The sequence below is a fragment of the Saccopteryx leptura genome, chromosome 12, assembly GCF_036850995.1.
Source record: "Saccopteryx leptura isolate mSacLep1 chromosome 12, mSacLep1_pri_phased_curated, whole genome shotgun sequence".
In the NCBI taxonomy this organism is placed as follows: domain Eukaryota; kingdom Metazoa; phylum Chordata; class Mammalia; order Chiroptera; family Emballonuridae; genus Saccopteryx; species Saccopteryx leptura.
In genome coordinates, this window is record NC_089514.1 from 55,042,707 (window position 1) to 55,053,969 (window position 11,263).

At 40.4% G+C, this 11,263-nt stretch overlaps 1 non-coding gene across 1 annotated transcript; it reads left to right on the forward strand.

Moving 5' to 3' along the window:
* The first annotated feature begins 1,156 nt into the window (after window positions 1-1,156).
* Window positions 1,157-1,291, forward strand: LOC136384282 (small nucleolar RNA SNORA76). Its single transcript, XR_010747572.1, has one exon. It is a non-coding gene; the product is annotated as a small nucleolar RNA SNORA76 (small nucleolar RNA).
* Window positions 1,292-11,263: the final 9,972 nt, after the last annotated feature.

An 11,263-nucleotide genomic window follows, 5' to 3' on the forward strand; every position in this document is an offset into this window, starting at 1 on the left:
AGTTATATAGTGTTTGGGAGAGCCTGAGGGAATACTGAGGCAAAAGTCCTGGCATGTCCGGAATGCTACTCCTTGGGGGGCTTCGAGCATGTGGGTGTTGAACCAAAAGTCCTGGTATGTCAGGAGCCCCTCCTTGGGGCGGGTTTCAGCTTTTTGGAATTCCTCTGTCTCAGGGTCATTAGTCCAGCAAGGGTGAGGTCTGACAGATAAGCGGAACATCAAGAGGGCAGTTTGGAATTCACGTATCTATCAGCTATGTGTTTTGAACCTTTTTGTAGGTAATAAAGGAATGATTGTTGAATCGCAAACAATTCTTGATTTCTGAAATAAACAAGTTCCTTCTAAAATATTTTGGCATTTGGTGTATACATGAGGCTTCAAAAAAAGAATGTTATTACTTAATCTTCCAATAGTCTTCCGAAAAATATTCTTATTTGTGTGTTCTGTTTTCATAGCCGAGAGGGATTTTAAAAATATACATATTTTTAACTTTCTAGGAGTACCTTGTACTTAACCAAAGAACTCTATAATGGCCCTAGTTAAAAAAGGCTGTGAAAATATTGTTAACGACTATGAATTAAATATGACACATTGTGGCCCTGGCCAGTTGGCTTAGCGCTAGAGCATTGGCCTGGTGTGGGAAGTCCTGAGTTCAATTTCCATCAGGGTACAGAGGAGAAATGACCATCTGCTTCTCTACCCCTCCCTTTTCTCTCTCTCTCTCTCTTTCTCCCCCCCCCCCCATCCCACAGCCATAGCTCATTTGAGCATGTTGGCCCTGGGTGCTGAAGACTGGCACCATGACCTCGCCTCAGGTGCTAAAATAGCTCAGTTGCTGAGCAATGGAGCAACACGCTCGGAGCATCAGCCCATAGGGGGCTTGCTAGGTGGATCCCAGTCGGGGCACATGCAGGAGTCTGTCTCTGCCTCCCCTCCTCTCACTTAATAAAAAATAAATAAATAGCCCTCATAAAAGTAATATTTTCACTGGATTTTGTTCATTGCAATGATGCTTAATTGGTTATTTAAAAGCAGATGGAATAACTTCTATGAGGCCTATTACCTTTCTCATGCTTTTGGTAAACTCAGTACAAGAATAGAAGCTTCTAAATCCTATGTTACTTGGTTAACACTTCTTTTATTTAAAAACTGTTATGCGCTACCTTTGAGCAGCCCCCGTTGCACCTGCGTGTGGCGCTGGGGGTCAGGCTGCAGCACAAGAGCACGTACTCACACATAACTGGGGCCGACTGCCCTCTGTGGGCAGCCCTTTCACCCCCGAGTGACACTGCGGCCCCGCGCCGGCAGCTGCCACGGCGGGTTTTCTGGGGGTTATGACCACCCTGTCCTTAAGCTGAGGTGCCCAGGGGAGAACTCGGGGATTCTATCGGCTGTGGTACACAGTGCGCCGCACATTACCTTTTCCTGCCCTGGAAGACTCGGTTCTAAGGTTCTAACTGAAGACATGCAGCTTCAGTTAACCGACAGCAGTAGGAAAGGGAGAGGAAGGTTGTGGCTTTGAGCAGTTTGTGGCATCGGTGTAGCTGCAAGTCGACCCGGCGTGTGGAAGTCCCTGGTTCGATTCCCGGCCAGGCCACACAGGAGAAAAAAAAAAAAAAAGAACTGTTAATACCACTATTTTTTTTTACTAACATAAATAATAAAAATTAGGTGGAAAAAAATTTGAATCTTTTCTAACAAAAAAAGGAAGTTATTTGTCTATCTACTTTGCCATTTATATAGGTTGAATTCTTCAAGGACTATTTGGTTCCTCTTCATGAACTTATGTGAGAAGTATACTGATTATCTGATTTTGTTCTCTTTGTTCTTTATTAATTATCCTCAAAACCTAAATGACATTTTGTTGGGCAGATAAAATGTATTATGCCCACTTTGTTAAAGAGGCCGTTGCCCAGGTGGTATTAATGTGTGTTGGGGTGGGCTAAAGGCAGGCAGAATCCTTGTAGCCTGGGGCTTGGTTTTGGGATTAAGCCTTTCCTACCCTTTTTAGTGTAAGGTGGTACAATCCTATCATGCCTCAGAGAAGTGACTTTGTATTAGAGACTTCCCTATTATGTATATTGGATTAAGGGTTTGGATTTCTACACTATAAAATGGGAACGGAGCGGGAGTTTGGCTTTTGGTTCCTGAGGTTAGCATGAGAGAGCAGAGCAGAGAGCAGAAGGAGGCCACGTGGAGTAGGCCAGGAGAAGCAGCCAAGATGGCGGAGTACTGAGTGAGATGCCAGTCTGTGTAGAGTTTGTATCTGGGATAAGGAAGGAGATGGGGAACTGAGGAGAATAAGGTTGGCGAGCTAGAAACCTTTGATTCTAGGAAACTCGGATAAGTCAGTGGCTTTGTGAGCACTGAGTGTGACTGGGTTTTGGAGCCCAGTGTGTATTTTTACTTGCCTGCCGGGTGCAAGGTAGGATTAAAGGTTATGGCCCACCAGTTTTTGGCTCCATGGTTTCTTTACCGACTGTCCGAATCCAATGCGAACCTGCATAGGCCAGGCGGCAGCTGTGTTGGTAGCCCTGGCCATGCCTCCTGGCTTTACACATTTGAAATAAATATATTACTTTCACCTTCCTGAAAGTGAACATTGTGCTATTTTACTCTAATGGTGTTCTTGTACTTCTTATGAGAAAAGAGAAATTTTGTTTTATATATATTCTCACCTTCAGATTTTCAAAAAAAGTACATAAGAATGTTTCAGTCCACCAGTTGAATTCTTAAGATTTCTGATTTCTGGACCCTTATGCTGTCATCTGAAAACCTGAGGACTCCTTTTAATGAGGTGCACGTGCCTGGTTGCATTAGTTGCCTAAAAGATGTCTGAGTGATTAAATGTCCCGAGTCCAGTAGTTTTTGCATTTTCTTGAATCCTATTTGCCTTCTGACCCAGGAGTCCCAGTGGAGATTCCTACTGGATGCTTTATTTTTTCTAAGCTGGATGATCAAAGTCGTTTGTAAATATCTAATTATGAAAGGTCATCTTCCTGGAGTTTGTACAAAATTATTTATCTGATCCTTAATTCCTTTGTAAGTATATATGTCTCAATAAAAGAAATAAAAATGTTTTAAAATTTCAAGTACTCCAATGAGATCTGGTGTTTGTTGGCCCACCTGATATTTTTGGTCTGGGTCCCAGAATTGTGGCAAATGCAAAGTTAAGCTATTGCACGAAACAGACAAAATAATCTTTAATGTCTTGAAAGAATAGGTGTCATTGAGAGCTCTCCACTCCACCCCTCACAAACAGCTGGCTCTTTGGAAACTGGTTTATCTGCTTCAGAAAGAGGAAGGGGTTAGTTGACAGGATTGAAACCTGTGGCTCCAGGCCGTCTAGGCTTTCTAATTTGGATTCTTAGATCACTAAGCCAAGTTCTGCAGGTCTCAGAAACTCTTTTATGTATACATAGATAATGACTATACCAGTCAAGCTGACATTTTAGTAATAAGAATTTCACCAAGTTCCACTTATACCTTCAAATGTGTTATTGTTTAATCTCATCATGCGAGTCAGGTTGAATCAAAGCCAACTTGTCATTTTTATCTTCCAATATTAGTTTTGAGTAATTTTATTTAACTTTTCTTCTTACATTTATAGACTCTTTTCTCAAAGGACATCAGAGCTGGCCCTGCCTTATCTATGAAAATAGTGAAAAACAAGTCACAGTTTTCTCTTCGTTATATTAAAAATGATATAGTATGTTGATATTAATGTTTGTAGAAAACCATTTGTGAAACTAGAATATAGATTTTGTGCAATTTTCATATTAGCTTTGAGAGAAATCATTTCAAATATAATTTTCTATCATCTAATTTATATTTAATACACTTTGCATTTACTATTTTGCATATTTGCACTTTATTAATTGCTAGACAGTAAATTTCTGGGCAACTAAAGTTAATAAATGGGAAACAGCTAATATTTGAGACCACTGTTAAAAATAATATATTGTATGGCCAGTAGCCACAGCCACCTGGCTCGTGCAGGATGATTTGATTCAGACAGATGGTAATGAAACAATGGAGCCAAGAACTGGTGGGCCATAACATTTTATCCTAGCTCACACCCGGCAAGCAAGAAATACACACAGTGGGAAAACACTTCCTTTTCCATTCAGGGCTCCTAAAGGCACTAACTTATCCGAGTATTCCTAGAATCAAAAGTTCTACCTCACCAGCCTTATTCACTTCTGTTCCCCATCTCCTTCTCTCTGCACAACTCTGTACAAACTGGCTTCTCCTTCAGCACTCCACCATCTTGGCTGCTTCTCCTCTAGAATGCTAATAGCAGGAACCGAGAGAGAGCAAGCTCCTGGTCTGCCCCATTATATAGTGTAGAGCAGCGGTTCTCAACCTGTGGGTCGCGACCCCGGTGGGGTCGCCTAAAGCCATCGGAAAATACATAATGCATATCACATATTTACATTCCGAATCATAACTGTAGCAAAATTACAGTTATGAAGTAGCCACCAAAATTATTTTTTGGTTTGGGGTCACCACAACATGAGAAACTGTATTGTGGGGTCACGGCATTAGAAAGGTTGAGAACCACTGGTGTAGAGATCAAAACCTTTAATCCAATATACAAATAAGGAAGTCTCTGATACAAAGTCACTTATCTGAGCATGAATGGGATTCCTCATAAGAGTGCACCACCTCACATCATGCAATATCAAGGATGTGGGGAAAAGCTTAGTTTTGATAAAATTTTAGTATTAAAAGAATGTTGTAAAGATCTTAGTATTAAAAGAGTGGGAAAGGCTTAGTCTTAAAACTAAGCCTTAGGCTATAATGACTTCGCTGGCTTACAGCCTGTCTCCCACACCCAATGCAAACTATAAGCCAGGGGTCCCCAAACTTTTTACATAGGGGGCCACTTCTCTGTCCCTCAGACCGTTGGAGGGCCGGAGTTTAAAAAAACTATGAACAAATCCCTATGCACACTGCACATATCTTATTTTTAAGTAAAAAAACAAAACGGGAACAAATACAATATTTAAAATAAAGAACAAGTAAATTTAAATCAACAAACTGACCAATATTTCAATGGGAACTATGCACCTCTCACTGACCACCAATGAAACAGGTGCCCCTTCCAGAAGTGTGGTGGGGGCCGGATAAATGGCCTCAGGGGGCCGCATGTGGCCTGTGGGTCGTAGTTTGGGGACCCCTGCTATAAGTGATAAAACATATACATCATATTTACAAACTTATTTGACCAACATATATGCATTTCGAAAATTAACATTGTTCATCATTTCTATTATGGGTTTTTCTCAAAAAATTAATTAATAGCTTAATACATTATTTAGTCTTGTGTGTCCAGTGGCTGCTGCTGTTATGGCCATGTAGGTTCTCATTGGATTCGGGCAGACAGTAAAGAAACAGTGGAGCCCAAAAATGGTGGACCATTCTGTTTATTAAAGTCTCACACCAGCAGACAAGCAACCAGGCAGGGAAGACCACTTCCCTCTCACTCAGGGCTCCCAAAGCCCTGACACATTCTCCAGTTTCACAATCAGGAGAATCTTCTCCAGTTTCTCTTAGAATCAAAGGCCTACTATAAAGCCAGTAGGCACAGCCACTATCACAGCTGTCTGGCCCATGCAGGTTTGCATTAGATTCGGACAGACGGTAAAGAAACAATGGAGCCAAGAACTGGTGGGCCATTATCTTTAATCCTAGCTTGCACCTGAGGGTAAGTAAAAACACACACTGGGCTCCAAAACCCACTCATTCAGTGCTCACAAAGCTAATGACTTATCCAAGTTTCCTAGAATCAGAGGTTTCTAGGTCACTAGCCTTATTCACCTCTGTTCCCCATCTCCTTCTCTCTACACAAATTCTGCACAAACTGCTTCTCCCTCAGCACTCCACCATCTTGGCTGCTTCTCCTGGCCTCCTCCATGTGGCCTTTCTCTGCTCTCCTCTTTAATGCTAATCTCAGGAATTGAGAGAGCAAGCTCCCAGTCTACCCTACTTTATAGTGTAGAAATCAAAACCTTTAATCCAATATACAAACAAGGAAGTCTCTGATACAAAGTCACTTATCTGAGGCATAATTGGATTCCTCATGAGAGTGCACCACCCCACATCATGCAATCAGTGAAGGGGGTGGAGAAAAGCTTAGTCTTAAAACTAAACCTTGGGCTATAACCATCCTGCCCGCTTATGGCCTGTCGTCCACACCCAATGCAAACTATAAGCAAGCAAACATATATCATATTTAAAAACTTATTTGACCAACACCTACACCAGCTTCAGTGGAGCTCCCAAAGCCCCTCAGCTCCAGTTTCCCATCTGCACTCTTCCTGCAAAACCCAGACTGGTCAAAAATCCCTTCTCCAGCAAACATTACCAATACAATGGCCCCTCCCAAGCAGGAAGGCAATCAACAATTTGCAATCTGCTTCCCTGAGGGCAAGCACTGCAGCCTTTCACAGATTACATTCACATGGCACTGCCCAGGCCAATGCAAAATATAAGCAAGCAAACGTAAAAAACACATTTTACAAACTTATTTCCCCAACAAGTCTATATATAAAATTATGATAAGTATAAGATAAATATTGCTGGGAAAATATATATTTCTTAATTTCTAAAACACTGAGAAAGATATAAATTGTAGCATTAAGAGTTAAATTTTGTTTAGAATAAATAACATCAGAATAAAAAGGAGAGAATACTATTTTTTATACGGACAATAAATTTACATATACAATATAATTGAGTAAGTGAAGTAAACAAAGTTAACCACTCACCTTTTGCAGTAGATGGTAAATTACCTAACTCAAAGTTCTGCATAACATGAATTTTAAGGCTTTTATATTACCATTGAACAACTTCAACTTTTAAAGCAGTTGTTTACAGAATCTCTTCAACTCTTAAGATCTGAAGAAAAATAAAATCCTCAACCATTGTTGTAAGGTATCAAAAGTTACAGAATTAATATTAATATTTTAGGAAGCTTGCCTGGCCAGGCAGTGGTGTAGTGGATAGAGCGTTGGACTGGGATGCAGAAGGACCCAGGTTTGAAACCCCAAGGTCTCCACCTAGAACACGGGCTCATCTGGTTTGAGCAAAGCTCACCAGCTTGGACCCAAGGTCGCTGGCTCAAGCAATGGGTCACTGGGTCTGCTGTAACCCCCTGGTGAAGACACATATGAGAAAGCAATCAATGAACAACTAAGGTGTCGCAATGAAAAACTGATGATTGATGCTTCTCATCTCTCTCCATTCTTGTCTGTCTGTCCCCATCTATCCCTCTCTCTGACTCTCTGTCTCTGTAAAAAAAAAAAAAAAGGAAGCTTAAAGAACATTTTATTATTTTGGGCTAGGGACAGAGAGATTTTGTAGATGAGATTTCTATGCTTGTGTGATTAGCATAAAACCGGAATGGCCGATGACATTGTGTTGTAAATGCAGACGGAAGGAGAGTTGGATTCTTTGACTTCCCCCACACCTGTGAGGAAGCCAGTGAATAGCTAGCCAGGTGCAGGAAGAGAAAAGATTAAATTAAACCTTTTCTTATATTGATGGGTCATTTACAGGCATTTGTCCCCATGGAAACTATCCCTCCCCTCCCGAAAGCATGTAGTTAATATATGAGATATATATATATCTGAACAAAGGAATGGCACATGAACACTAGAAAATATAGGAATATCTTTTAATATGTACAGTGACATTTTTACTGTTATGTTACCTTGTAAATTTTAATGCGTAGAAACATTTTTTATGAATCCTATAGACAAATGTTATGAACTTGCTAATGAATTGTGTCCCATCCCCCCTTCATCCTTTTCCCAAACCTGTATAGGTGAAAACAAAGGTTGTAAGCTTATGCCGTGATGTCAGGCTTTTCCCCCACCCATGTATAATTAAGGGTATATAACCAGATAACCAGCCCCTAGAATATTAATCAGACCCACGATTTGGGACTTCTGCCCCGTGTAAGATATATGCGGCCGGCATATTTAATAAATTTCCTCCTTTAATAAAACTTTTCAAATTTTATCTGAATTTGGTTTCTCAACTAAAACCCATGGAATTGTGGATTGGGTACTTTACAACATCATATCCTAGAAAAAAAAAAAAAAAAAGGAGGTGTCACATTTTGATCTGGTTTTATTTTATTTAAGGATTGTATATATTACATCATTTCGATTCCTTACTCTTTTCCTTAAATATTTATAAAATACTCTATTTTGAGGAAAATAGTGACATGAACCAAGCCATTATTTTTACACACATTGTTGGGCAGATAAAATATATTATGCTCACTTTGCTAAAGATGGCACTGCCCACATGGAAGCCTGTTGCCCAGGTGAAGTTAATGTGTGTTGGGGATGGGCTGTGGGCTGGCAGAATCCTTGTAGCCTGGGGCTTGGTTTTAAGACTAAGCCTTTCCCACCCTTTTTGATGTAGGGTGGTACAATCCCATCATACGTCAGATAAGTGACTTTGTATTAGAGACTTCCTTATTTTCTATATTGGATTAAAGGTTTTGATTTCTACACTTAAAAATGGGGGCAGAACGGGAGCTTGCTCTCTTGGTTCCTGAGATTAGCATTAGAGAGCAGAAAGCAGAGAAAGGCCATGTAGAGGAGGCCAGGAGAAGCAGCCAAGATGGCAGAGTGCTGAAGGAAAAGCCAGTTTGTGCAGAGTTTGTGCAGGGAGAAAGAAGGAGTTGGGGAACAGAGGTGAATAAGTCTGGTGAGCTAAAAAGTTTTGATTCTAGGAAACTCGGATAAAGTCAGTAGCTTTGTAAGCACTGAATGTGAGTGGATTTTGGAACCCAGTGTGTGTTTTTACTTGCCCACCAGGTGCAAGCTAGGATTAAAGATGATGGCCCACCAGTTTTTGGCTCCGTTGTTTCTTTACCGACTGTCCAAATCCAATGTGAACCTGCATGGGCCAGGCTGCTGTGATAGTAACTTTGGATACTGGCTTTACATACATATTTCTAAATTTGGCCCAATTTTTATATTTCACGGGTAAAGATGGAATCATCAAGGGTGAAATTAGTTGTAGCTTATATTTTTCAAATATAAACTGTCTTTTCTTGTTCATCAGATTCTCATACAATTCTAGGCAAATTGAAGTATTCAAATGTACCCCATTCCAAATACAATTGGAATAAAGTAAATTAATGTAAGGTAAGTTTGAAATGGGAAATCTGAAAAAATTATTTCCAAATGGGCTGTACTGCATAAATAAGCAAGCTAATAAGTAAAAGTGTTCTGACTTCTCTTATGTGGATGATATCTGAATGATGGCAATCTGCTTTTAGATTAGTTTTCATACATAGCTCTATAGAAAAGCTTGTGGAAACACAACATTGAATAATATAATTGTAGCTCTTCCTTCTGGCAATAAAGTCAGAGAGAATAGGAATTTTACTCTGAAAATATACTACACTATTTATTTTGTGAAAATATAAAGGGTGAAATAGACTAAATTATGAAATATCTAAATTATTCAGTATTTTGAAACTTCCTATCAACCTCGTAATCATATCTTATATTTCCTACCACTATTTTTCCTACTAGAGTACTGTTCGTTTGCTGTTGTCAATAATAGTTATAACCTTATATATTTTTCCACATGATTTTTCTTTATAAATGTTTCTACCTAGCTTGAAAGTATTTCATTGCATTTAAAATAGCTGGTTTCACACTTAAGTTATGTCTTAATTCACAAGTTTAATAAAACTGTTTAAATTAAGTTTTAAACATATATATATGTATGTATGTAGTGGTAAATATATGTATTTGAACTCATTTTCTCTTACAATTTATTCTGCCATTGACCCTTTCATCTATAAATCAGAAAGCAACTGGTACAATTCCAGAGTCTTGAATAACATTTAGTATGTATTTAAGCAGAAAAAAAAGCTTTATACTTTATTCAAGTGGTGTAAGGCCAGTGGCTACTCCCATTGCCATGCAGGTTCCCATTGGATTAGGGCAGACGGTAAAGGAACTCTGGAGCGAGAGGATGGTGGGCCATTCCGTTTATTAGAGTCTTGTAACAGTGGATGAGCAAACAGGCAGGGAAGACTGCTTCCCTTTCTCGAAGGTCTCCCAAGCCCCTCCAAACTCCCTCTCTCTGATCAATTTTCAAAACAGGCTGGGGGAAAAACCCTTCTCCAGCAAACAAGAGCAAACAGTGTCCCCTCCCAAGTAGGAAGGCATTCTGCAATTTGCAATTTTCCACCCTGAGGGCAAGCACTGCAGCCTTCCATAAACTGTACACACATGGTGCAGCCATAATACAACGGAGCAAAAGTAAAGAAAACACTTGTGTACCCAACAAATGGAGAATTACATTGGCTGTGTCTCTGCAAGATGCCATTGTGTAAATAGCCTACATGGGGTGTAAGGCCAGGGGCCGCACCACCGGTTTGGCCATGCTCATCCAGGTTCTCATTAAATTTAGGCAGATGGTAAAGAAACAGTGGAGTTGGAGGATGGTGGGCCATTCTGTTTATTGGTGTCTCACCAAGACAAGCAAACCACAAGAAAAGCCAAGGGAAAAGCAAGGTTTTTTTTTTTCCCATGGAGGGGAGGGGATCAGGAAGAAGAGAAAGAAGAAATCATCCTGCACCTCCCAGTGGTGGGGGTAGAATCTCTCTTCCAATAACATTAGCAGGACAATGGCCCCTCCCAGTCAGGAGGTGACCTGCAAACTCACAGACCACTATATCTGGTGTTGCTCAGCCCCCAATGCAAACCACAGCAAGAAAACCTATACATCATATTTACAAACTTATTTAACCAACATTCCACCCCTTTTCCTCACTTTACAATCTAAACCACAGGTATCTTCCACAATGGTCACTGTATGAAGAGTGAGGTCATTGCATGAATGGAAACAGTACAAACTACAGCAATAGAATTACCAAATCATAAGCTATGGGTGAAATGAGAGAGCTGTCAGTTGCACCAAGAGAGGCAAATCTTTTCCCTCTGGCAGAATACAGGCCAGAGTTTCATCTGCAGACAGCACCGTAGCTGGTACCAGGGGCCGCCCTGAGCAGGCATACCAAACCTTATTGGCCAATACACCAGCATCTGCTGGTTCTATGTGTAGTAAAATAGGAGAACTCATTATTGGCCATAAAGAAATTACAAAGGTGCCTTTATAATGCTGTCCCCCTGAGCACTCATGGGATAATACACTTCTACCTTAGGTGGCCAGGTGCTGGTTGCCCAAGGAGTTAACTGGAGCTCCACCTCTAGCCCCTTTC